A 27,742-nucleotide genomic window follows, 5' to 3' on the forward strand; every position below is an offset into this window, starting at 1 on the left:
GAGTATGGGAATTGGATCTATCTCCGATCAGAATCGTATCAGTAGCTTCAATCCTGCTAGAAGTTGGTTTTCCTGAATCATTTGTAGCTTTAGCACTGGGAAGAGGTGAAGAAGGAACAACATTCAATTCTTTGAGAAGCAATTTCTGTTGATATTTTAGTTTACTAAGTTCAAACATAGTAATGTTTGCATTAGTTTTCTTCATATCATCAATGATATTGTAATCCATTGAATCGGATACTACTAATGTTTTAGATGTTGAAGGCATATTTGAGGTTGAAGGTTGGTTTTGGGGAACCGTTGTAGCTGGCTTCCTTGTGGATACGTTTTCCTTTGTTGTTGTAGCACCCGCACTTCTTTTCTTTGAAGTTGCCTGGACGGGTTCAGGGGCACCTTTACTCCTAGTGGTGACAGGAAAAGATTCTTCTTCATTTTCTGTATCAGAGTTAGGCAGTATGAAATCCCACATTCCATGGCATTCAACAACTTCCTCTTCATCATCAATTGGTGAGATTGTTTCCTCTTCTTCTTCTTCAGGATCTGAATCTGCATTAGATATAACATTTGGTGTTTTTGATTCAGTTTTCTTTAAAGTTCTAAAGGGCCTTTTAGTTGAGGTTTCTGCTACTTGCTTTTTGATTTCAATCATTTCATTTAACAAAGTCTTAAGGACCTTTTTTAGACCTTCCATATCATAGGGATCTTCAGGTGTTTTCTTCTTTGAATCATCTTTAAAAGAAACTTTTTTGGCTTTCTATCTTCAAGAGCAGCTTTCTTCTCTAGAGCATTAATACGTTTCTCCACAGCAAGTGCTTCTTTCATGTTTTCAGCTAAATTTGGTTTTGCAGCCCTGTCTACAAAAGTAGCTATATTGGCAGGTAGGGCAGTTATATACCATTCGCTTCTGATTTGTTCACTTGGTTTGAAGGTCGTTGGGATTTTATTCAAGAGTTTATTAAATCACGCATTGAATTCTTTAATCGGTTCCCTATACTCTATCCTAATATTGGAGAGATCATTTATTAATGTGGCTAAAGATCTATCATCACCATACTTAGTGAGAAACTGTTCTTGGCAAGTGGTCCAACTGGTAATGGAACCAGATGGCAAGGAAAAATACCAGGATCCTGCTGATCCTTGCAAAATATAAGGGAAAAGCCTAACTACAACATCTTCCTCAGTTACTCCTTTGAGATTAACTGATAACATGAAGTTATTAATATGTTCCTCAGCTTGTGTTCCATCATCTGGGTTAAACTTGGGTAGCCATTTTTTAGGAGCATCAGGTAATGCATGTAATGGTGCAGGCATATTGATCGCACCAGGCCTGGTCCATGGATCTGCCATTGTAACACCAGTAGTGGATGATACTACTGTTGAAATTCCAGATGTTTGGGAAGGAGTTGATATTGAGGATTGTGCAGGTTTGGATGTTGAAGCTCCTAATCCCTGATGAACAACAATATGTAAAGAGGGAGTGGATGGTTGACTTCGCACAGGGGAAGATGAGATGGGGGATGTGGATGAAGTGCTTCATTATTAGATCCTTCAGTGTTCTTCTTGGCCCTTTTCCTTTTAGGTAAAGGGAACTCAGTAGGTTCAATACCGAGCTTTCCGCTCTGAAGTCTAGTGAGGGGATGAGGTAAATTGAATTGCGAAGTCTCACTGCTTTGAGATACTTCAGACTTATGTGGTGTTATCGAGAAGCCTTGAAGTTTCTGGATGAGTAACTAAACTTCAGGGGACTCAGGACTTAATCATTCTAGAGTATGATGGGTTCGAGCAATGGTAGTTGATTCCTCTTATTCTTGCTTGGATACTAGGGAACCATCATGCAATTGGGAAGTACGAGGTGATGTGGAGGGAGATTTACTCTCAGAATGGTTTATAGATTTAGGTTTACTCGCCATTCATAGTTCATGCCCTCCTTCTAGCGCCAAAAATGTTGATGCCTCGAAAATCGTTGTATCAACATTGGGGGATAACCACCCGGTCCGGACCTTAATACAGCTCCTTTTCCGTTTGGAATGGTGGCTCCGACTGGATATAATGGGACCAGTTTCCCACTAATGAATAGAAGGGGATGGGTGAGTGATTGATTTCTAATAAATGATAATGAATGGATGACTTAATCTATCAGTGAAAATATAAATAACTATTCTATCCCGGGAGGCTTCTATTCTTTGAAGTGCAATGTTTGATGATCTCTATTCATCGATAGGCATATAGATGACTCTAAGCAATAAACATAGACATTCATTTACTTAATGATTACTTTGTTCAAATAGTTGAACAAAGTGATTAACACATTGTTACACTTATCCTTTTATATTACCGATACATGTATGATTAAAAGAAAAGCATGCTGTAAACATCCAATAGTGGAAAGTATAAAGAATGTTGTTAAAAACACATGCATATATCTGATAATAGCAAGAGCGATCAAACAACAATTCACATAAACAGAATGAACTCAGACATAGATAGTAGTACCATATGAGCTGCAAATCACTCCCAATATCAATCGCTATTTGGATTCCTTCTTCCGACACAAAAATACTTTCAAACAAAGGCAGTAGTGCACTTTCACATAAAAGCTTCGTTATCAAAATTGGAATAATTGGCCTAGTCTATATAAAAGAATATGCCTGAAGTACAGTAGTGCAACTTCAGGTTTAAGTCATATACAAAATTAAAATCCTTGAAAGGGTCTATAAATACTTGATTAAAACTAACTAACTATGAAACTAAAATCCTACTTAATTGGTACAACTGGATTCGGAATATCTTCCTCACGGCAATCTAGTAGTCGGAAGCATGATTCATCACTTAGGCTGTTTGCCTTTAGACCTGAGCTAGCATATTGCAAGCATTGGTTCCACTTCTAGTGGTCGGTTGAGACGCGAATTGAGTTGGGTAGCATAGGTGGCATCTTGTATATCGGGAATGATACACCCAAATACATCTGTGAGGCACTTGAGGGCGGCTCTCTGGCTGTATGGTTTGACTAGGAAAAACCAATAGGTGTCCCATGTAAAATTGTTAATTCCTGCGATTAATCTCCCATTTTTCTCCAGCTCTTGATAACATGAATGCTCCAATGTTTTAGCCGATAGCAATTTACCAGCCGTACATTGAGAGATAATGTTAGATAAGTAGAGAGTATCATTAATCAATTCAACCAAATTACTTGTGGTCAACTTGCATCTGGAAACTGCTCTCTCTGCTTTCATTAATTGGGACTGCCATTCCATAAATAATATCTCTTTATGTGATTCTAGGATTTTTGGCAAATTAGCTGCCTGTCCCTCATCAGTGTCTTGCCACTCAAGAAAATTAGTCAAGGTCTCATCGGCCTGCTCCAAGTCTATTCTAGCATCAGCCGATTTATCACTTATTGATGCTGTTAAGTCACATAGAGGTTCTGCTTGGGCGATTTGTTGACATAACAGCCTTATTTGTGTCACCAATGCTTTGTTAATCTGTAATGCCTCGGCTCTGAATTCAGCTGGTTGTGGAAGATTCTTGGTTTTCTCTATTTGGGCTGATAATTGAGCAATTTTCTCATCTTTAGATTTCCCCATCTGTTCATGCATCGTTTTCAATTTTGCCAGTGCTTCCGACAGCTCCTTCTGCTTTTGAACAGCGCTTGAATCAATTCTTTGTTTTTCTTCCTGCAATTGTTTATTCAATTGATTGTTTATTTGTTGTTGTGTGTGCAATTGCTGCTCCAGTTGTTCTGCCTTCTGTTGTGCCTCTGATAACTTTATTTGTAGCGAGGTGATTGATTGGTCTTTTTCTCTTAACATATTAGTTACTTTTGATGCCTTGTCCATGGTGGCTGCTGAATAGGCTCTAGCATATTGGGACAATTTAGTAAGGTCATCAGAAGGATTAAATTCCTCTTTCTAGACCACATTGGCTGTCACTGTTTGTTCCGGGAATAGGGAAGGTTGATCAGTCCTTCTCCTTTTCCGTTGTCGTTTTATTACAGCCCTGTGCTTTGGGCTGTAAAAGACATCCAATGGAGGTATTTCTTCCACTTGCAAAACAATCTGATCGGAAGGATCCTTAGGAATTATCTCTATTCCTGTAGAACTAGGTAGGCCGCTGGTTCCACTTGGAAACTGTTTGGATGTTGTCTCCTATGTGTCAGCCACTTTTGATGTTTCGGCTTCCTTTGAGCTCTCAAGATTGCTTATGATTGAGTCGAATTGCTGCCATTCCTGGAGCAATTTCGGGTCAATCTGGGCATCTACATTCACCTTTGTGCTGCTCTGCTCCTGTTCTTTTTGCTGGGTTTCCTCTTGCTCTTTTCCCTGCACTTCCTCCTGCTCTTTTCCCTGCACCTGCTCCTGCTCTTTTGATGTAGCGGGAGGTTCCTTAGTGAGTAGCTGCTCAGGCTCGCTTGGTTCTGTCATGGGGGTTGTTGCTAACAAATCTAGAGGCAGAGTTTGCAACCTCTGTTCTCTAAGTTTGTTAAATTCAACTAACCCGTCATCCTGATATTTCATTCTGGCCAGCGATTTAACCTGGAATATTGATTCGGCTGAGGAGAACAGGTCATCAAACATATCTTCTTTATGGTCGAATTTAGTTAATTTTTCCTGTTCAAGTGCATTGTAGGCGACTTTGTTTGGATCAAACCGTATATTAGGAAGAGTGGTTAGATTTAGTGCCTTGATCTTATCAGCCTCTTTCTCTGCATGTTTAAAGTCATGCAGAGCGTAGACACCACATCTTAGAGGAAAAGGAGGCCAAACCTGCTTCTTTTTGTTCCTTAGAGTCTGTGTAACTCCTTCGGATATAATCTGATAGGCTACCTCTCGGGCTAACAATTTATCGGGTATGTACAAAGGGAGGACATGAGGCTTGGCTTGGCTGCAGAAAACTCTTACATAGGTGAGTTTTTCTTCTCCGAACTATCTTCCTACAGATGTCAAGTCAACCTCCGCTTCGTAGGAAATCTTAGGAGCAGGTTTATAAAAAATGGAATAGTGAATGGGTAACATAAAACCATTGCAAACTTGATATAAATGGTGCTTATAGTGGGCTTTCCATAACTTCTAGTGGTATATATGAATGGGCATGGGGTCTTGTGGAGTCCATGTCCATCCAAGCATAGGAAATTCAGAATTAAAACACAGGGTGTCCAAGATATAGGCACTATAGTAGAATGGGGGAATGACCCTTTCAGTAATGCGGGATTTGTTTCTAAATTCAAGGACTGTGGTTGCTAGCTTATCAGACAATATAGTTTCCCAATCCATTATTTCACTATTACATGCTACCTCCATCAAAGGAACCATCTCTATAGTGAAGTTTGCGGAATTATGTAACCCCCACAATCTACACATCATTATCCCGGCATAACAATAAGGAGAACACAAAGAATCGACAGAGTACTTACCCGAAGACTCATGCTTGTGTTTTGCTGGGTTTTGCCTCCAATCCCGAATGGGCTCAGATTCAATTTCGTTCTCATTTCTGAATTTCTCCAAGAAGGGCTTGTTGTACTTCTTCTCCGGTATAGGCAAATGGCACATTTGCCTCAAATGATCAGGTTGAAATGAACCGAAGACTTTCCTGTCTATGGTGCAAAATGTTCTATTTGTGATTGGGATTTCTTCAATTGCCCACTTCACCACATCTGTATATGGGAGAATTTGTTCCCGGGTTGCTATCCGATGAAGGAAAGAGTCGGCTAAATCCTTTAGAGTAGCATTAGATTTCTGAGTCGTGTCTGCTGTGGCTTACACTGTTGTTACCTCAGGCTCTTCGGCCTTAATCAAATTATAGGTGCTTAGTCAAGTAGTTTTGCCGAGTCTTAGACATGTAGTGTCAGATATCAGTCCCTTTCTGTTTGTTCCTGGATCGGCAGTGGGTTGCCCTGTAGCTGGCGGAGCGGAAGCTGTTGCGATTTTCTTAGATTTCTTCCCCATTTTGCTTGAATTTACTGCTTCAGAAGAGCTCTGCACAGGAGTGAAAATGAACGTAATGCGGAGAATTGATAGCGCAAACCAAAGAAGAATGAGATATATTAATCAATGAATAATGGAGGATTTAAATTAAGGTGGCCACGAATGCAATCTCTGAAGAGATTTTAGACTTACTGTTTCATTAAATGGTCGTTTAAACTTGTCAATCCTTTAAATGCTAATTATGTCGTTTATTGGTCAAATGATTCATTTAAGCGTGGCTTTGATGTTTTGGCGGTTGAGTGCAAGTGAATCGCTATCGGGAAAAGAAAGGCCATTAATACTAAATAACCATAAAATATCCCGGCTTTACCAATCTTTTTTTAAATCTGCGCTTTTAGCTTTATCGTAATCGGCGATCGTGGGAGAGCTTAAGTTGTTATATTGGTTCCTTTCAGAATCCCCGATTGCCAATAGCGATATCGCCAATTCGCATCGGGAGTTTTAAATGAGGGCTTTGAAATGCATGCATGTTACATCTCTGATCGCCAATAGCGATATCGCATCGCATCGGAGTGAAAATGGGCTTTTGTTGTGATAGCTTGCCATTGCTGATATCTGATAGCCATTCGTGTATTGTCGCATCGGGGAAAACTTAATGGGCCATTTGTTCTGTATCCTTTGTTATTGTGATATGTGATCTTGCGATCGCTTTATCGCAATAATAAGGGATTATTCATTATTTATTATAAGACCGCTTATGTGATTTATCAAAATGTTTATAATGTTTTTATTTATTTTTAGACATTTTGAAAAATACTAAGTTGATACCAATTTAATTCTAAAAGGGACCCATTTCATATTATAGTTATGAAAATAAAATTTGTATGAAATGGGGGGTTGTTGTAGAGCACAACAGGTTATTCGGTTGAAATGTAAGTCTAAAACTTTTGAAAATTTTAAAATATTCAAAGTTGTGATGGAAAATTAAATGGACCTCAAAATTAAATTCTTTATATCAGATAGAGGAGGAGAGTGCACATTTGATAAATTTTATATTTTTTGCGAACAACATGGGATTAATAGACAAATCTCGATAGATATAAAACCATAACAAAATGGAGTAGTAGAAAGGACGAATAGAATAGTCTAGGAAATGACCAAAATGTTTGATAAATAAAAAATACCAAAAAATTTATGGGGATATTTGGTTGTTCAAACCGCAGACAACATTCTTAACAAGGCTCATGTTAAAGTGAATAGTGATAAACACCCTATGAGCTATGGTATGGTAGACCAACTTCTATAAATCACTTGAATGACTTTAAAAGTAAATGTTTCATGAAAAGGAATGAGGATAATCTTGGAAAGTTTGATTCCATATCATATTGCAGGCATATTTACTAAACCCCTTCTAAGAGAGCCATTTGAGTATCTCATAAAGTGAATGGGAGTAATCTCTCCGTCACACTCTTAGTGAACAGAATAATGTAAGAGATGAAACATTGTTTAACTACAACATAGGCTCATAGGGAGCTAGATTGCTACCATGACAATATTGCTAACCAAGGATTTTTTTTCCAGATGATAGGAAGAGTGGGAAAGAGTATAGGGAGAATAAGAAAGCATCATGAAAAGAACAAAAAGTACATAGATAGGGGGAAAAATTTTAGGGGGAGTCGAGGTGTACTTGAAATGGCTATAGATGCCATAAAGAATAGACATTCCAAAGGAAATTTGTTGAGAGTCAAACACGAAGAGTCCTGGATAGTGTGATATTCCCACCATCAAAGAAGAACATAATCATATGGAACCTAAGCATAGGGTCAGGAATCACAAGAAGACATAATTGCTCAAGGGGGAGTGAACAATAGAACATAATGAGTCTAGTCCTTTGTCATTGATTTCAAATAGGGAGATTTGTGTAGACATAAGGAGAATTAGAGACATCCAATAAATAGGAGAAGGTCATCAAAGAACATCAAATACTGGATTACTTGGTGGTGTTTCCACTAATGATAAAGGGGCAGATTATTGCCATTGTTTGTTGTATTTGTTTCCAACGACACTCATGGGGATAGGAACCAAGGTCAAACAACAAAATGATGATGACGATGTTGCATAGCAAGAAGCTATGCAAATAGCCCAAACCAATTTAATCCATCTCAATACAAAGAAGGAAAATAAAGCATGCATGAGGGTGTGAAGGATAAAAAAGGGGTTAAAACCCAATTTTTTTGATATAATGGGGAATTGGTAGAACTTTTCAATGATTAATTTCCTTATTGTTAATTGAAAGAGAATCAATTTTTTTTCAGAAGATAGACAACCATATTGGGTCAATCAAACCCAAAATCCATTGGATCATGTCAAGCAGCAAGGTAGCAATCTTAGGAGGGGTTACATGTCGAAGGATTAGAAGGTCGAGAAGGTAAGCCTATGATTTTCACTTCTGGTAATTGAGGGCCAGTCCCCAAGGGCTAAGATCCCATTAGACCACAAGAGAATAACCATTATTCAAAGAAGATAAGATTGTTCAATATCCCGATATCTTAAAATCTTGAGATGATGTGGTAGGATAGGTGGTGTGGATGACATGGATTGCAAGTGGCAAGAAAAATGATGTGGATGCATAAGGTAGTGACATGTGGTAGAAACAATGGAACTTTTATCCAACCAAATGAACAATTCATAGATTATATGTGGTAGGTACAGGTCAACATTAGGACATGTGGTAGATTTTTGTTGGTCGACGTATGTGACATTGTAGGTTACATGTCAGAAGATGTGGAAAGGTTGGTTTGATATTGGGTCGTGGGGCAATAGAACATCATAGATTTAAAATGAATAGAAGTGGATCGACCTAAAGGGAAAGTTGCAGACACGCGAGAATATTTCCAATTGAATTTTGATCATGGAACATTAGCCTTAGAACTGTAGTCTTGATACATAGGCATATCATGTTTGGAAATCAATGGAAAGGGTCAATGTTCAATGTCCAAAATTAGAGGGCATGGTTCCATGGTACACACTTTTATGATAAGAACGTGTTTTACAAAGGTTTCACATTTTGAGAATTTTGATTCTTATGTCATCAACAAATAGAAACACTCTGATAACAACATTCACAACAGTTGTGGGTCCCTCATCAAGGCATCAAGATATTGGAGAAATGAAGCGTAAAAAATGGACTTGTAGTAGATTGATCCATGATGCAAAGTCTTGATGTAATGGAAAATTTGTTGGAAACAAGAATTGATATAAAATGATCATTAGAAAGTCTATCACATGAAAGCGTTGAAGTATTGGGGTAGTAAGATGGTTGCATATTAATGTGGTTTGGCATGGCAAGGGCCGAATTGATTGAAGAAGAGTGTATTGATGTGGTAAGCTAGGTCATGATAGGTTGTTACAAGGAGTCACCATAACAACAGATAGAGAAAGGAACCATCTGACACTCGATAACAAGCTCTTAGTTGAAAAAGATCTTGGTCATAACACCTAGTTCTGTGGGTTAATAAATATGGTGTCAAATTTGAGGGAGGTCAAATTTAGGCTTCAGACACATTACCAGTCACAAATGTTGTAGTGACCAATGTTTGGATTTGTCAAGAATGGGGATTTGAAATGGTTCAGTGACAAGGTCAAGGACTTGACATGGTCAAGTGGAATTACCATGGGTCAATATCATGGATCAATGCCTGTAATAAAGAAAAGGGATAAAATATAAAAGGTAAGAAAACAATTAAAGTTTTTATTGATCTCGTGCAGAAGAAAATGAAGTGTGACTAAGATATAAAAAAAATAGGAAAAGGAGAGAGAGTAGTGGGTATGAGTAAAATATATGTGGATGTATATGATAAAAAGTAAGAAGGACACCAAGAGTGTGAGTATGAAAAATGCATTTGTTGAGTAACTATAATAGTTGAAGTTATTATTGAGGGGGTAGAGAAAATGCAAAACAAATAATAGATCAGATTATAACAAACTTTATTCAAATCAAAGATTAAGAGGGGAATGGTGTTCCCTATAGGCGGGAATTGAGGAAAATTTGTGGATTGGTGTCTCCAGTGGGTTGGAGCTTAGAAATTTGAAAGGGATAGGTGTCTCCTACAAGTGGTTGCTTACAAACTCTGTAACTATGGGTTGGTGTCTATAATTTTCATCTAGAGAAGAAAATATTTTGTGGTTTTATCTTGTATGGTTTTCCATGTTAAATATTATATTATATGTGTCTATTTGATTATGTATGGTTTCTCTTTGGATGTTTATCTTATAATTGTTTAAATAAATTAGTATTGAAGTGAAAAATTTTAAATAACATGAAGTAATAAGAATATTGATTCACACCTCGCCTCTTAGTATGCAAGAAAGTAGTCCTTGCCATTGTCAAGAGTATGAATACGACTAAGTACACATTGTACACACACAATACAAAAAGATGAAATACAAAGGAAACCTAAAATTATTCAAATTGCAATTAAGGCCACCTATGACCTAAGAGGTGTTTTTATAAAGGTGTTATGTCTTAAATAACTCATTGGAGAATAGATAAGCAAGTCACTCTACAAATTATTCAGACCATTAAAAATGCTAACACATCTAAATTTAATGAAAGCTTGTGGTGTAATAAAGAAATAGCCAATAAAATAAAATGAAGTCACTATAAAAAATTCATTAACCCCAATGTAAAATATCAAAAGTATCTTCCATCAAAGATAGTATAAAGAAAACAAGATTGCTAAATAAGAACAAACTCTCATGAGCTCAATAGCAAAACAAGGCATTGGGTAGTCCCTAAATCACTATGGAATGAAAGAATTTGTCATCTTTGTGATGATAAGAAGGTAAAAGAGAATGGAATGAAATAATTTCTCATCTTTATGACATTAAAAAGATAAAAGACAATAATCATTTTCTCTTAAAATATCATATACATGCCCACAATAAATCTCAAATTCAAAACACCCATCATATTAGTAATCTTTTTAATCTATTACTCAGCAAAACAATATAAATCTATGGAAAATATTCTCAAATATTTTCAAAAATCAAATTAAAAAAAAAAACATAAAAATTCAAAATCAATACAAATGTGTGGAAGTAAAAAAGAAGAAGGTGAAGAAAGAGAAAATGGAAAATTATTATAATTATACCAATCATCATCTAATTTAAATGTTTGTGATGAGATTTATCAAAGTTTTTTTAATGCATCTAAAAAATGTAATTTTTTTTTATTAATAAAATTACGATTTTTCCTCAAGCGGCAAGGGCCGTGGAAATGAAGTCTCACCGAACCGGAAGTCTTGGGTTCAAATCTTGGGCTACCCTGCCCCCATAGAGGGGTACTTAATGGACATGTAAATCGGAGAGTCCCACCCCAGCCTTACAAAAAAAAAAAATTACGATTTTTCCCCGGAAAAAAATCACCATTATTAATGAAATATATTTATTGAAAAACAACTAAAAATAAGTTAGATTCGAAAATATCACATTCTTGGCCCACTCTATGGGCATGCTAATCATGCTAATATAGATATGGGATTGAACATCTTCACAAATTACTAAAACTCAAATTATTACGCTCTTATGAAATCAAAGGTCTATTTTTTTCCAACTTTACATGGAATTGAATCTCTAATGTTGGTGAACGACATTGAAATAAATATAACGTCTTCTCTTCAACAACAACGAAATAAATATTAAAAAAAGCACCTGTAACTTCAAAGCATATGTTGATAAAAATTTATTGGGGAAGGCACAATCCAACATTCTGGCATAGGATGTGATATGTACCTAAATCATCTTCATATCACGTTTGTTAAATGTATGTGGATACATAAATTCTTAGTGTTGTTGAATTGAATCAAAATTCTAGAGCATGTTGTGGTCCACTCACGTGTTGTCATGTGTTGAATTTAACAAGTCTAGGAGAGTCACATCCCACCCATCCAAACAAAGGGTCACACTAACTCACATCCCACTCATCCAAACAAAGGGTCACACTAAAGTCACATCCAACCCATCCAAGTCAAAAAATCACTAGTTCCATTTGATTTCATAGTAAATTTTGTTTTTTGAGTTGAAATGTAATGATATTATTGATCTCAAACTTTGATCGGACTTATTATGTTTTAAATCAATTCAAAATTAAGTAAAAATTTAAAGGATATTGTTTTATTCTATACAACATTTATGGTATAATAAAACTTTACTTACTTTTTATTAAAATAGTAATATGCTTTTTACTTGATTATAAAATTTATTTATTTATATGTATTTAGGAAAATAGATTATTGAAATTCATATATTAAAACAAAAGATGTTTATGTTATTAAAAATACCTTTTTTTGAGAATATATATATTAAGTTTATAAGGAAATTTAAACATCATTTAAATTTAAAAAAAATTATATAATAATTAATGGAAAATCATTTATTGAATTAAATAAAAAATTAATTAAGCCACAGGTCATAATTTTCTCTAGAAAATAATGGAAATTTTAATAATATTTTGAAAAAAATTAGGCATAAATTTTTGGAAATCGTCACTGCAACTATCAAGCTTTAGGATTTGGAAATCATAGTTGTATCTATCAAGCTTCAGGATTTTGGGTGCCTTGAAGGTTCTTGATGGTGCTGAATTCGTTTCCGCCATCAAAAAAATGATTCAAGCACTCCCAAAATTAAATTTCTAAAAAATTTTCACTAAATTCCAATAAAAAATTTACCGTCCAAACAAAATTGTAACCTCAATAAACAACCAAATATTCTTAATACCATACTTAATACCTTATAAATAAATCTGAAAACAAATAACAAATACACTCAAATCTAACAAATAGAAAGTCTCAGGCATTTATTATGTAAATATTATAAATTTCTTTGCCCAACTATTTCTTTTATGGATAATGTTATCAGGCATGACCTTGGTCATACCCCCCACATACTCCATGTAACCGAGTATGAAAGTTACCATCTCCATATCTAACGTAAGGTGTATTTTACCCATTTTCTTTCAAACGACTCAACTCATATCAGAGTGTATCCAACATAGTTATTCATCCTAACCTCGATTTCAAGTTTAAAGCGTTGACACATTATGGTAGAGGAAGTTTATACAACTCTAAGAAATAAGGTTCACATGAATAGTTATCCGTATTAAGTATAATTATTTTTAATATATTTACGTTAAATTCTTTTATTTAAGATAAATATTGTTAATTTCTTCTACGGTAAAGAATAAATTTTTTTATTATTTTTATTAAATTTTAAAAGGTTACTTATAAAATGTTTAACGATCTATATTTTTAATTATTATTAAATTTTAAAGTAAAATACATTTAATTTATATAATTCAATGAATTATTATTTATAAAATAGAAATAAAACATGGTGTATCATTTTTTTTCTTCGAAAAATAAACAATTAATGTATCGGTGAAATTTAATTCATAAAATTTTCCGTGATATTCTTCATACGTTAAAATGTAAAAAAATAAGATTAAACCATAAAAACATATGTTAAATAATAATTGTGAATATTACATGAATGTAGAAGGCACCATAAATTAATTACTAAATTGAGTGTGATCATTCGAGTTAGTATAAAGATTAAGACTCCCTTAAATTCTAAAAGATGATGATGTATAATTGGATCTATTGAAATTCGTAGTAAATTTTGTTTTTTTATCAAAATATAATAATATAGTTAGAATTTCAATTAATATTAAACTCTAAAGAAAATTTAAACATTTTGTTGATATTTAATCATTAGGATTGAGTGAATGTAATTAATGTAAATAAATAATAAGAAATATGAATAGTCATAGGGAGATGAAGTGAACAATCTCTCCCTCATGTATATAATAAGGACCAATATGAAGGAATGGAATATGAATTTGTGGAGTTACTACCTGGCCTGACATGCTATCAGAGCCAACTCCGTTTTTGGCATAATCTTGTAACTCCCTTTTCCCAGTTTCTTGCAGTCTGTCCACTGCCCCCTATGGAGTCTGTCAACTACCCTCTCCACACTTTGACATTACATGCGCCCTCTACACTCCCCAGGCTATGCATAATTGTCCTTTCTACTCTCTCTGGGCTCTCTACCATCATCATTGGAAGGATTGCTCCAATGTGAGACCAGCAACTGATATTGTTCATTTATTTGATGCGTAAAAGTAATAATGGTGCGGTGAGCATGGATTGAATACGCTTTCCCAACCGAGCTATAGAAATACTCCATTTTCAAATATCTCTCTGCAATTCATTTTCATTCGCAGATCTCTCGGCAATGCATTTTCGCTTTGCCATTTCTCTTGCTTTGCCATGGGAGTTTAATTTTATGTTCCTCGTTCCTGCATGGGGCACCAGATAGTTCGTTCCTTGGATGCACACCAGACCTCCATGAGTTCCACAGATTAGAGAAACACTGTGTGATATGGTTTTTAACACTGTAGGAAGTCTCAACTACGTAACTACTACGAGACTAGACATTTCATTTGCTGTTGGAATCTAAATTTGATAATCGGATTCCACATCTTGAAGGGGGGATTCCTATACTAGATCAACATGTGGATTCTTCTTCTGAAGAACACTCTCCCCCGAATTAAACTCCAACAAAAGATGATGCTTTAAGTGATGTGATTGATAGAATTTGGAGACTCAATCTTGATTCAGTCCCAACTCAATCAACGGAGTAGCCTAGACCATCTGAGAAAGGTCTCCCAAAGTGGCTGACAAAGACACTTGAAAGTGTTCATCCTGATGAGGTTGGAAAGACTGGAACTAGAAATTCAAACCGGCAAAATGGAGGTGATGTAGATGACTCTAATTCACCTGTTGATATGGATGTTTCTTATGATTGTGAATTGAATTTGTCTACAAATTTTCAACCAACTTCCTTCAAAGAAGCTACTTCTAATGATGAATGTAAATAAGTGATGCAAAAGGAGTATGATGCCCTCGTAAAGAAAGACACTTGGAAGCTGGTTGATCCTCCATTAGGAATCAAACCAATTGGCTACAAGTGGGTCTACAAGAACAAGTATAAAGCTAATGGCTCATTGACAAGCACGAAGCTAGGCTTGTGACAAAAGGTTTTGCACAGAAGGAAGGGGTCGATTATGAGGAGACTTTTGGCCCCACAGCAAAATGGGCTACCATTCAGACACTATTTTCCCTAGCAGCTCAGAACGGTTGGAAAGTCCATCAAATGGATGTAAGAACTGCTTTCTTGAATGGAAGTATAAAAGAAAATGTTTTTATGTCCCAGCCTGAAGGATTTGCTATGAAAGGACATGAACAAAAAGTATGCAAATTTGTGAAATCATTGTATGGCCTCAAAGAAACACCACGAGCCTAGTATGAAAAACTAACTAAGCATCTTCTAAAACTCAATTTCAAACATTATGATCTTGATGATGCAAATTTATTCATTAAGAAAGTTGGCAAAACAGTTGTATATCTTGTGGTATATGTAGATGATCTTTTGATGACAGGGAACAATGAAAGCTACATTGCATCCATAAAGAAGGAATTAGGGAAAATTTTTGAAATGACGGATTTGGGCTATGTTCATTACTATCTTGGTATTGAAGTAACTTAACATCCAAAGTCCATATTTCTTTCTCAAAAGAAGTACATTGGAGATCTGTTGAACAGGTTTGGCATGACAGAATGCAATCCTTTTACTACTCCAATGGAACAAAACTTAAAGCTCGCATCTATTGAAGGAAAAAATTTGAGGATGCAACAAAGTATAGACATCTTGTAGGAAGTCTCAACTACCTAACTACTACTAGACCAGACATTTCATTTGCTGTTGGAATCCTCTCCAGGTTTATGCAAAAGCCTTGTGAGGGACATTGGAGACAAAGAACCGGGGTATCTACTTCAGGATATGCTATGAGTCTTGGATCAGGAGTTGTTTCCTGGAGATCATGCAAATAATCAGTTCCAGCAGATTCCACAAGAGAAGCAGAATATGTGGCAGCAGTTGAGGCAACAAAAGAAATTGTGTGGCTCAAGAAAATTCTTGAAAAATTGTAGGTAAAACAAGTACAATCAACTCCACTCATGATTGACAATACCTCTGCAATAAAGTTGGCCAAGAACCCAAAGTTCCAGGATCGAACAAAGCACATCAATACTAAATATCATCTAATTCGACATCATTTTGAGGCCAAAACAATCCATCTCCATCATTGTTCCACTAATGAACAAATTGCAGACATCTTCACCAAAGTGCTTGGAAAAGAAAAGCTTGAACGATTCAGAATGATGCTTGGACTCACCAACATCCCTTTAGATTAAGGGGGGGAATTTTGACACCTAATCATCAGGATTGGGTGAATGTAATTAATGTAAATAAATAATAAGAAATATGAGTAGTCATCAGGAGATGAAGTGAACAGTCTCTCCCTCATGTATATAATAAATACCAACCTGAAGGAATGGAATATGAACTAATTTGTGGAGTTACTACCTGGCCTAACACACTTGAATTTAGAATTTATCAAAACACCTATGAACATCATTCCATCATACTTGAAATGTGTAACATAATGAGACTTTGATTATGCTTACAGTTGTTATCAAATCTCTTTTAGATTTGTGACCAAAAAATGCTCTTGCTATCCTACAAAATTAACTTACACCTATAACTTTTATCATGAAATATATTAATGGAATTCATATGCTACATCAACACAAGTTTATGTTATAAAGAAAGAGATTCTCTAAAGGATGCATATAATAGGCCATGAGAAACACTAAAATAAAGTGAAATTGAAATGAAAGAAGTTAAGTAAGTAACACACTATCCACACAATGACCACAAGTTGAATGTTGCAAAAACATAATAAGGTAAAAAACTACCTAGAATATGTGGCATATGCTTTACTCTTTTCTTCAATTAAGAAATGGAAATACAAAGAAAGTATGTTCATTATGGAGTTTCCATGAACTCTATGGCTTGCATAGTTGTTAGAATATATTCTCCATCCATTGTTCATCTTCAATATCCCATTCTCAATTTCTTGTCTATCGTCAAATAGTAGTCAATAAAATTAAAATGAAACCCCTTCCTTTCCTCGCATCCTCATATTTAACATGGATCCATAGTAATCTAGGGTCAGGATTAGGGATTTTTCATACCTCAACTCTTAATAGGGTTACAGTTTTATACCCTTCATAATAATCCTAAAAATTTCCACATGTGAGTAGCTACACATGTGTGAGTAATGAAAGATAACATATGCAACACTCCCTCCCATGCCCTTGGATATAGTAGGGCTGATGGTAGCTGTTATTTTTAGCTAAATTGAATGACATGGTCTCATTATGACTATGGGGTTATAAAAATCCTTCTTTCCCAAAGTTAGTAAAATTAACTTTGGATAACACCATTGTGTTCAACACATTCAAACTTTTTGGAGATATAAATTTATTCTCAATTGAATGCTCAATAAAACAATATGCCCATTTAAAGTTTTTTCATTTAATCCTTACTACATAAGTAAGAGCCAGACACGTGGCACCCACATGGTGCCTACATGGATCCATCACCTCACTAGGTAGTTCCACATTCATGCCAACGTGGACATGGATAAGTCCATGTAAACCTTTCCACATAAAAAATACTGTGGATCCTATTGAGTACAACATTCATGTGTTAATTCCTTCTTATATGTTATATCTATTGGAAATACTTAAATAGGGTTATTTCTTATCAATTAGTATTTTTAATCTTTTAGAGAATTAATTATCTTTAACATTTCATTAACATAAATAGTAAACAACACCATTCAACAATGCATAGTAATTAAGACATTAGACACATATATTTTAGGTGGAAACCCCCTCTGGGTCGAAAACCACTGAACACTTTTTAATAATTGTCTTCAAGAATAATTACATCAAGTTTTTATCTCTAACTGAAGGAGGATCAAACCCCCTGATTTATAGTCTCCAACCTATAGGATGCTCCAACACCTTGTTTACCAACTACAACTAGGAAGACACTCCACTGCCTTAGATCTCAAGCTCCAACCTCATGGATTCTCCAACACCCTGCGTACCAACAACAACTAGACGGACACTTCAACATCCTATGTAGGCTACAACCTTCCTTAGCATCACCCTATATCCCTAAAGTGTTCTTAGGATCCATACTGAAGGTGACTCCAATCACCTATATTGTACCACCATGATCAGCTGATGGAACACATTTCACAATTTTTAGAATGGGCCCCTCTGATCTTTGAATAAATTTCAATAAAAACCATAATGAAGGTTTTGCTGCTCTATTTAGTATGAATATCATTGACAAGTCCTAGTAGACTCAATGTTCAACACTTGCTCAATATCGCACCTGCATAATCGTACCTCAAACAATATTTGTAGTGATACCTAATTCAAACCACTGCTCAACTGTCATACACAATATTGCATCTTCCTAATTAGTACATCAACTTGTTATCAAACATCAAAACAATATTTGTCTTACAATTTTATATGCCACATGTCCTTGTCAATATACTTCTACTGTTGCTCTTAATCAGTCAATATTGTATGTCAAAACTCAACTTCATAAGAACATTATTGATATCACTAGCATTCGACATTGTCACAATTATACATACAGTCACATTGTCTCATTGTCACAATTATACATTCAACCACATTGTCTCATTGTCACATATAGTTCTCATATGAGGTTATTGTAGTGTGTAAGGTCACAATCTTTAGGTTACTATTGCTTGTCAAGTTAAGTCAACAAGAGTCACTTTATCATTAATGTTTCCATGTAAATTTGACACACCAAGGGTAATTGTTTCAATAACCATCAACAATAGTTATTTTAAATATCAAGGACAAACAAAGTCTCACTAACATACTATTGTTGTAACTGTCTTGAACTCAACTTCATGTGATCAATTATTAAGTCAAGGTTCACTATATAGTTAAGGGTCACCGGGTCACGCAAACGTTTTGTCACACCAAGGTATCTATCTATCTATCTATCTATCTATATATATATATATATATATATATATATATATATATATATATATATATATATATATATATATATATATATATATATATATATATATATATATATATATATATATATATATATATATATATATATATATATATATATATATATATCGAGAGAGAGAGAGAGTCCTTTTTCTACAATATAGAAGGCCAAGGCCAAAATAACCTGCTCATAAATTCTTAATAATCTTAGTAAGTGTACAGGTCCAACTTCTATATTGAAAAAGGATTTACAGTCAATTCTTAAATAAATGGATTAAATATAGGCTTTTGGATGAGCTTCAATAATTTATATATAAAGGTTGGATTTAATAGTTGATAGCTCTTAAACAACACTGTTAGTGGTCAGATCCGTAGGATGTAGGGTAGGAGTATCTCTTAGTGGATAACATAGAAAATGAAAATTTTCATTGTTCTCTAGCTGGAGGGACCTTTTTTAGGTTTGATTGTGCTTAGTGTGATTTATTTTATCATTTGAGGCCACCTAAATTTGTGCAAGAATGAAGCCCTAAAAAAAGGCCAAAAGTATGGAGAAATAAGCCAAGAACAACACTCAAAATGTCCTGTTCGTACCCCTAATGAATTCCATAAGGTATAATAAAATTTTAGTTCGGATCTACAACCTTTTCGCCCACAAAATATTGTATTTATGTTATCTAGAAATCATGCCCTAAGAGTTTCCACAAGTCCACACAAGGAAGAGGTGATGGTCAATAAGAGAGGTCTAACAACACACTGAGACAAGCCCTAAACTACAAGTAAAACACCTTCTAGTAGAGGTTATAACAAAGGATTTTAGTGTTATAAAATTGAAAAATTTTATTTAAAAAACATCCGCTAAGACATTTTCTTGTGATAGTGGAAGTTTTAGTAGAGATTATAATGGAACTTCATTACACCTAGAAAAATTTGGGTGGGTGGAGGTTGCAGCAGATGTTTTTTTGCAGTGTGCTTAATGAGAACTGTAGCACTGGTGCACTACATATATCAAAATCACTAGGGATGCATACATAACTAAAAGCACCGAGGAATTGAATGTAAAGAACAATGGTGCCTAAAATGTATATTGCCACGGTGCATAAACATCAGAAAACACCTTAGAGTGTTATTTTAAGGAATGACAACAGGGTATGCAAAAAAAATATTGCAGACCCGATGCTTTTATTTAAACTCGCAGCACTGATGTGTATTGTTTGTATAAATGTACAAATGTGCTAAAATTATAAAAGGACCAATGTTGTTAACTTTAATAATACACTGGGGCAGGAAATAATATGTTGTAAGACCAAGGAATTAGTTCTATGAAATCATTGGTGCATTAAGAATTGCAATACACTAAGGCAATAATTGCAAACACTATCAATGCTTGAATATATAAACGCCCCGACATTTTCATTTTCTGAAAAGGCCCCGGTCATGCAAAAAAATGTCGTCATGGTGATTTTATATAATTTAATGCACCAGTGCGTGTTTATGTTATGGATGCACCAGTTTTTTTGTATGAGATTTTCTCTTTTTTGGAAACATCGACTTGTGAGAGTGGAATTATTGTAATTTTTAAAATCTTTTATTCATCAAAAAATAGATATATATCTTATAACAATATTCATACAAATTAAAATTTGATTAGTTCATTTGTATATGATGTTTGGATTAATTTGTTATATTACCATATTCCGCATTTCTTTATTATAATATTTAATCATCCATATATTTAATTAGTGGTGTAACATTTCACAATGACATTGGATAACACAATAGAATAAATTAAAATGTATTTTTATTATATATCAATACAAGGCACATTGTCATACAAAATACAATTGCTATTGGTAACCCCTTGTATTTCAATTGGGACACTATGTCCATTACATTAAACAAAATTTCTAATTTTCATAGACAATTATTTCAAAAAATACAAGAGGTTGCTTTAATATCTGAATAGATCACCATTCTTCACTTGAACTATTGTAAGTTCTCAAGCTACTTCTATGACTTGGGTTATTTCGACAAATGTTTTGTTGATTGCATTGATTGTTTCCGTCTTCTTGATCTTGTTCCATCTGCAAACATAAAAATAAAGTGTAACAAGTGTATCTACATTGGTGAGAATAATGAAAATTGAAATAAATAATACACATCAATGTAAATCAAACAACAATGTACCATAGAAAGAAGTGACTCATAAACTGTACACATGGTTTCAAAACCAAGTCCCATGCCTTGTTGCAACAAGTCTTCTGTTGGTGTAGTTTCATACTTTGTTTCCTACATGTTTTAAACCCCATTATAAATCATAGATTTAATATAAAGGATTTTTTTTTTCTATTAATTATAAACTTAGAGAAGTAAAACAACACATATTCTTACAAATTCCATAATTAATTTTTGATATGCCAACATATACTCACAACCCATATTTAATCCAATGTCAATAAATTTTTCCAATGGTTCTTCTTTGTATGTTAGCACCTATTTGAAGACATTCAAAGATGGTTGTTGTAAAACAACTTAAAATATACTAAAATGAAACCTTGAGTTTTTATAAGGAAATATTAACAATTACTCAGAAACTTTGATATCAACCCTTTTCTTCCTTGTCGTCTTGTTTTATGTGTTGAATGAGTTCCATTTTGTTTTATTTTATGCAAGAAAATATTTGAAAATTAATATTTAATGTTAAAGTATTTTTTATATGTACAAAGTCAATCATGATAACATACATTGATTGAAGCATGTTATTGTTGAGATGACTCATTTGATTTAATTATGTCCATTTATTTGATTATCTCCTTGTACACTTTTTTGGACATTCCCACTCGCTTGTTTCACGTAGCAACTCGTTGACCATTTGGGATTTTCATAATCTTCCTAAAAAAAGTAATAAAATATTTTTATATTGATATATGAAAATGAGATATAACCAAATTGATATTAATAAATGAGTGGTTTTTAGTAATATATACATATACTTATAGAAAATAATTTTAATTAGGAATATTACCTTTGGAATGATTCTTTTTTGTCGTTGTATGTTTTTTATATTGCAAGTCTCACATGTGTCATTGACCATTACTTTGGAAACACTTCCTGTAGTTTAGATATAATTTGGTTCTTGGAATCATTGGATTGATTTTTGTATTGTAAGTGGAAAATATGTCTATACGTCATTCCGTTAGATCTCTCATAGTTCTGTAAAAAATTCTCCCCCTTTCATCAACCTCTTACACCATTCCAGATGAGCTAAGGATCAATTCATTGTCATTTACATGTTCTGTATTTTTTCTTTTCTTAGAACGACATTGATTTTTTCCTTTGTTGTTGTTCCCTTTATAACATTAAACATATATGAATTAATAGATTGTTTGAAACATGTTATCTAATATTCTTAAGTATATTATTAATGAAAATTAAAAAAAAAACTCACTTTCAATAGTATTTTTTCATTCACCCGATTCATCCTTCTATAATTTTCTATTAGGATTTTACGTTCTTCTACACTTACATTAGAAATAATATTATCAACCTTCTTTATTTTATGGCTCTGCATGACATACACTAATCAATATATATTAGCTAAACTTACATATAATTCAAACTATTGATTTTGTAAAGAATTTACAGAGAACTTGTCTTCTCTTCTTTTTTCGATGTGATATCATTGTGTTGATCAATATTTTGTTACTTAACACCTTCTCACACATTTTTTTTATCAATATACAACCTATACCATTCAATACATGAGCCGTTAAATATATTTTATACATAAATAAAATAGTTTTCATCCAAAAAGAGCTTTGGTAATTATTGTGTTTATTTAAATAAACACACTGATTCGTTTAGGCCATTAAACATACCATGCGTTTAACTGTTTGGCATCGTCAACAAAATTAATTTTTTTAAATAATTTTAAATTATGATGGTGTTATTTGTAACGATAAATGCACCACAATGACTTACCAATGTTACTTGGCAGAGGTGTGCCAATCCATTATATTACACTACGAGCACCGATCAACAAATTGGATAGAACCGACAGGGTTAAAATACTTCGATGTGTTTTATTACATAGAGTGCACCGGTGTGCTATATTACATTAGCACACCATGAAACATATGGTGTTTTTAGAAAAAACAGGCAAGGCTGATAGGGTTTGGATCTAATTCAGTGAGTGATCCCCCTTGTCAAACACCCTATATGTAGTAAGTACACAAACACCTTAAATCTAAAATTCCTAAAATGAAAAACTCTTGGGAAGCGGTAGAGGGAGTTAGACCCTAAAGTGAAATTTTGTATTCACATAAGAAGAATCAAGGATTTAAGGTAAGTATTGATTTTTTTTTTCTCTGAATTTTAATTAAATTTAAATAAGAACAAAGATCGTAAAAAAATTTATTAGTAAAATCAATAGTAATTTTTTTATTATACAGGGTTTTTAATATTTTTTTCCTTTTTTTTTTTGAATTGTGGATAAATCCAATATAAATTCTAAGAAAATTTAACATTGAAATTAAATTTTTTGATATGCAAGGTTTTTAGTGAATCACCATACCTTTAAGATTTTTATCTTTTTAAGGTTCCTAGATATTTTGTTATTCCACGGTTCTCCCAGTGTGTCTCTCTTGCAAATGATCTTTCTTTTAATTAAACCCTAACATAAATTGTAAAAAAAATATTAATAAAACAAACAATAAAGTTTTAAAATTTTACTATGTAGCATTTTGAGTTAATCACCATACCTTTTAGCTTACGATCTTCTGAATAGTTATGTTGCTCCAAAGTATTCTATTGCTGCACAATTCTCTTGGTATGTCTATCTTGCAAATGACAACCTTCAAATTTTGGGAAAAATAATGAAATAGTGAATAAAGTTTTACTATTTAAAAGACTTTATGAAATTATATTTCTAAAAATCAATTGTTGCTCATTTTTGAATTTAAAAAAAAAAGTGTTTTTTTTCTAAAATTAATCTAAACATCGGTGTGTTCAATAGTAAAGAGAACCAATGCATTATAAGTAAAGCGCAACACAATTTATGGGGGGCCAAATTTTTTCAACGCATCGACATGATACAATTTTTTTTTTTAATTTTCAAAATCTCAAATAGTGCGACTAATTTTTTGACACAATAGTGCAGTTTTTATTTAAATGCATCGATGTTGTAATTGCTATAAGAGAATTGACATGGTAGTATTAATTTTTATTTTCAAAATCTTGGAAACAGATGTGTACCAATGTTGTTTTTATTTAAATTCATTAGTGTGTTTTTGTACAAGAGCACCGATATGATAACATATTTTATATTTTTCAGAATGGTGGAAACTAGTGCAGGTATTATTTGAACCCCTCGGTGTTGTTATGATTTAAATGCATTAGTGCAATTTTTTCTAATAAGCTTATTGATAAGGTTTAAAAACTATTTGAAATTTTATTTTCACATATAATGTAATATTAATCTCAAATTATCCTTTAGGATTCATTAGCATGAATTACAATAGTTCATAGTATACATTTTCTGCTTAAAGTTGCCTTATTCTTGAAAAATGGCTTGAAAACTATAATGAAAATCAAATTGTGGTTATATGGTTCTCAAAGTTAATTTTAAATATTCATGCAAAATTTTATTTATCATTTTTCTCAAACCCAAGGACAAAATCCCAATAATAGAAAATGGTCAATTCTTCAAATTTGAGCTTGTTCCATATTGTTGATCAAATTCCTTCGCAAATTTCTCCCTTTCCATCCCTAGTAAGTCTAGATTTTATTTATATTTTGATTATTTAATTGATTTGATTTAATCTATGTCAATTGGAATAAAAATGTATCTAAATTTGTAGGATCCTGATTTAGAATCGAGTTCTGATGCAAAAAATATTCCCCCATTTCAAAAACATCGAAATATCTTATCAAGAGCAATATATTGCAAATAGTTGGTAGATGAAAATGGATAGCCTCTTCACCCCATCAATTGGAAAATGGCATCTTCTAGCCGCAATATTGGATCAACGATGGTAACAATTGTTTGATATAATGTAATTTTAACAATCAAATCGCATTGACATGCTTACTAATATCATTGATATTGTACCTAATGACATTCAATATTTTTTGAAACTAGGATTATAGTGATGTTGAGTGACCCACCTAACATCTTCTACTACACCCCACTACAATGTCAACTCGAGAGAAGTTTTCATTAAGAGAAATACTCAAAGAGGAAGCATACAAAGAATGGTTGAATTAACCACCTATTCAATTCCCACTACGTACAGATTCACCAATTAGGAATGACTACAACTATAGTAGTTCTTCTTCACAGTTGGCAATGGAGACAATGTTGTTAGATGCATTCTAGAACGATGAGGTAGGGGATGATGCTCATATCACTGATACCTTATTCAAAAACATGAAATATGCTTCCAATTCCCCTCTCTTTAGACCTGGTGACAAGTCAAAGTCTACTCAGTTACAGACAATGATGTTGTTGTACAACTTGAAAGCAAAGTTTGGCATGTCGAATGCATGTTTCTTGGAAATATTGTGGTAATTCACCTACATGATCGATAAAGTCCCTTATATTTTGAGAAATCTTGTCACACAACTAACATTTGAAATGGTCAATTTTACGAATGTTAAATATTGGCATTATACAATTATATTCCCCACCAACTTTAGGTTATCAAAGATAAGGTTTTTTTTGAGCGATAATGTCTTTCTGGGTAGTTGCAAAGACACAAATCAATTGTTGAAAATGTTGGTTGTTGAGTACATATCATATCATGCATGTATGAATGATTATATTCTATATAGAGGAGAATATACAGAGAAAGAGATATGTTTGAAATGTGGGCATGATAGGTACCTTAATTAAAAAAATGGGTAAATCACATGGTCCTCCTCATAAGATATTGAGGCAGATGCCTATAATCCAAAGGATTCAAAGGCTCTTTCATTGCAAAGAATTATCTATATTGAAGGGATGACATGCCTCACATAGACGTGAGTCAAGAGTTATCTGATCCCAATAGATTCAACATCCATGAAGCATATAGAGGATACATGGCCTGAAAAATTTAAGGATGAAGTAAAAAGTCTACGACTCAGCATAGCCATGGATGGCTTCAACCCAAGTTCCTTCTAAAACACCAAATATTATATTTGGCTTGTAGTATTGATCAATAAAAATATCCACCCATGGTCATTCATAAAGAATGAAAATCTTATGTTGCCTCTTATAATCCCTGGTAGAAGACAATTGAAGAATATGGATGTCTCACAGATGTCTACTTACAACCATTTGTAAATTAATTGAAGGAATTATGGGAAGGGATACATGTGTACAATGTATGATGACCCATCATGATAGGGCGGATTTGTATGTTGTATGGCATATGTGCTTACATCATACATGATTATCCAGGCTTAGGAGTTTTCTCTAGTAAACTACATTTTTATTGATTTATTTATATACATAAAAATATTATTTTTCATATATTGAATTTAATTCGTTGCAACATTTTTGATCTTCATGTTCACTAACGTGTCATCCTGTATATAATAATTTCGCAAGTCTCGTAACGAAAGGTTGTCATGGCTGTAAATGTTTTAGACCTTCTCTGAAGGCTAGGTTGTCTAACCACCTATGAAAGCCAATGTATGACTACTCCTAGGTATTCGTCCCAGAAGAATAGCCTTACAGAAGAGAAACATCTTCTTTAAAGGGTAAACCAGTTGAATGGATTAGAGCATACGAGAGATAGAAAGAGAAGGAGTTTGCAGAAATGTTTGATTCAAATGGGGAGCCTATGTTCGATGATCTAGAATTATTATACATCTATGTTGAGAAATTTCCCATTGGGATGAAAAGGAAATCTGTCTTTTATGAGCTTCCATATTGGGAGCATATTAAGATTTCTCACTTACTAGATCCCATGCATATATTTAAAAATGTTTCATCTTCTCTCTGGAGGCACACATCATTAAAAAAAAAAGACACATTGGTTGCTAGGAGAGATCTTATTTATTCAAAAGCTAAAAAGAAACATTGTCTAAGACAAGAAACTAGAGGAGAGGTTGGTCCCTCTTGGTCTTTTAAAGAAGGTGATGTCCAATGGATTTTAAATAAAGATGATATTTATTTGGAAAAGTAATTTATAATGAGTGTCAGGGTGCCTTGTTTATAAGGGTCTTCACTATGACATTGCTTCACTGTGGAAGACCGTTTGTCACGGTTGAAATCACATAACCATTTGAACCTTCTATGACTACATATGTCAAAAACATGATTTTATTATTTTATTATTTATTTTTATGCAATGGGATATTTTATAAGTAATTTTTTATAGTGTACTATTTACTGTGTAGTTTCATTATCCTCTTCTTGTGCATGGGTGTGAAAACCATGACTTCCCCCAAGACCTACAATGTGTCATATCTAAATTATCTATATTTGTACATTGGATCACATAAAAGGAGATTCATATGGCTAGCATTCCACAGCTGCATCAAGAGATAGCTAATATTGTTTGTCTGTTTGAGAAGGAACTGTTGACAAGTTTCATGGACTTACAGGTTCATATTCTGATTCACCTAGTAGATGAGGTTGCATTAGTTGGGGTGGTTTCTTGTCATTGGATGTTCTTCATGGAAGAATTGAAAAGTTTTATTTGACAAAGAGAAAAGCCCGAGGGGTCTATGGAAGATGGGTATAAATCATATTAGTCTTTCCATTATGCTAGTGAGTATATCAATAATATC

This window comes from Pinus tabuliformis, chromosome 4_2, assembly GCF_031772625.1.
Source record: "Pinus tabuliformis cultivar Carrire ecotype Pingquan chromosome 4_2, CPIR1, whole genome shotgun sequence".
Classification (NCBI taxonomy): Eukaryota; Viridiplantae; Streptophyta; class Pinopsida; order Pinales; family Pinaceae; genus Pinus; species Pinus tabuliformis.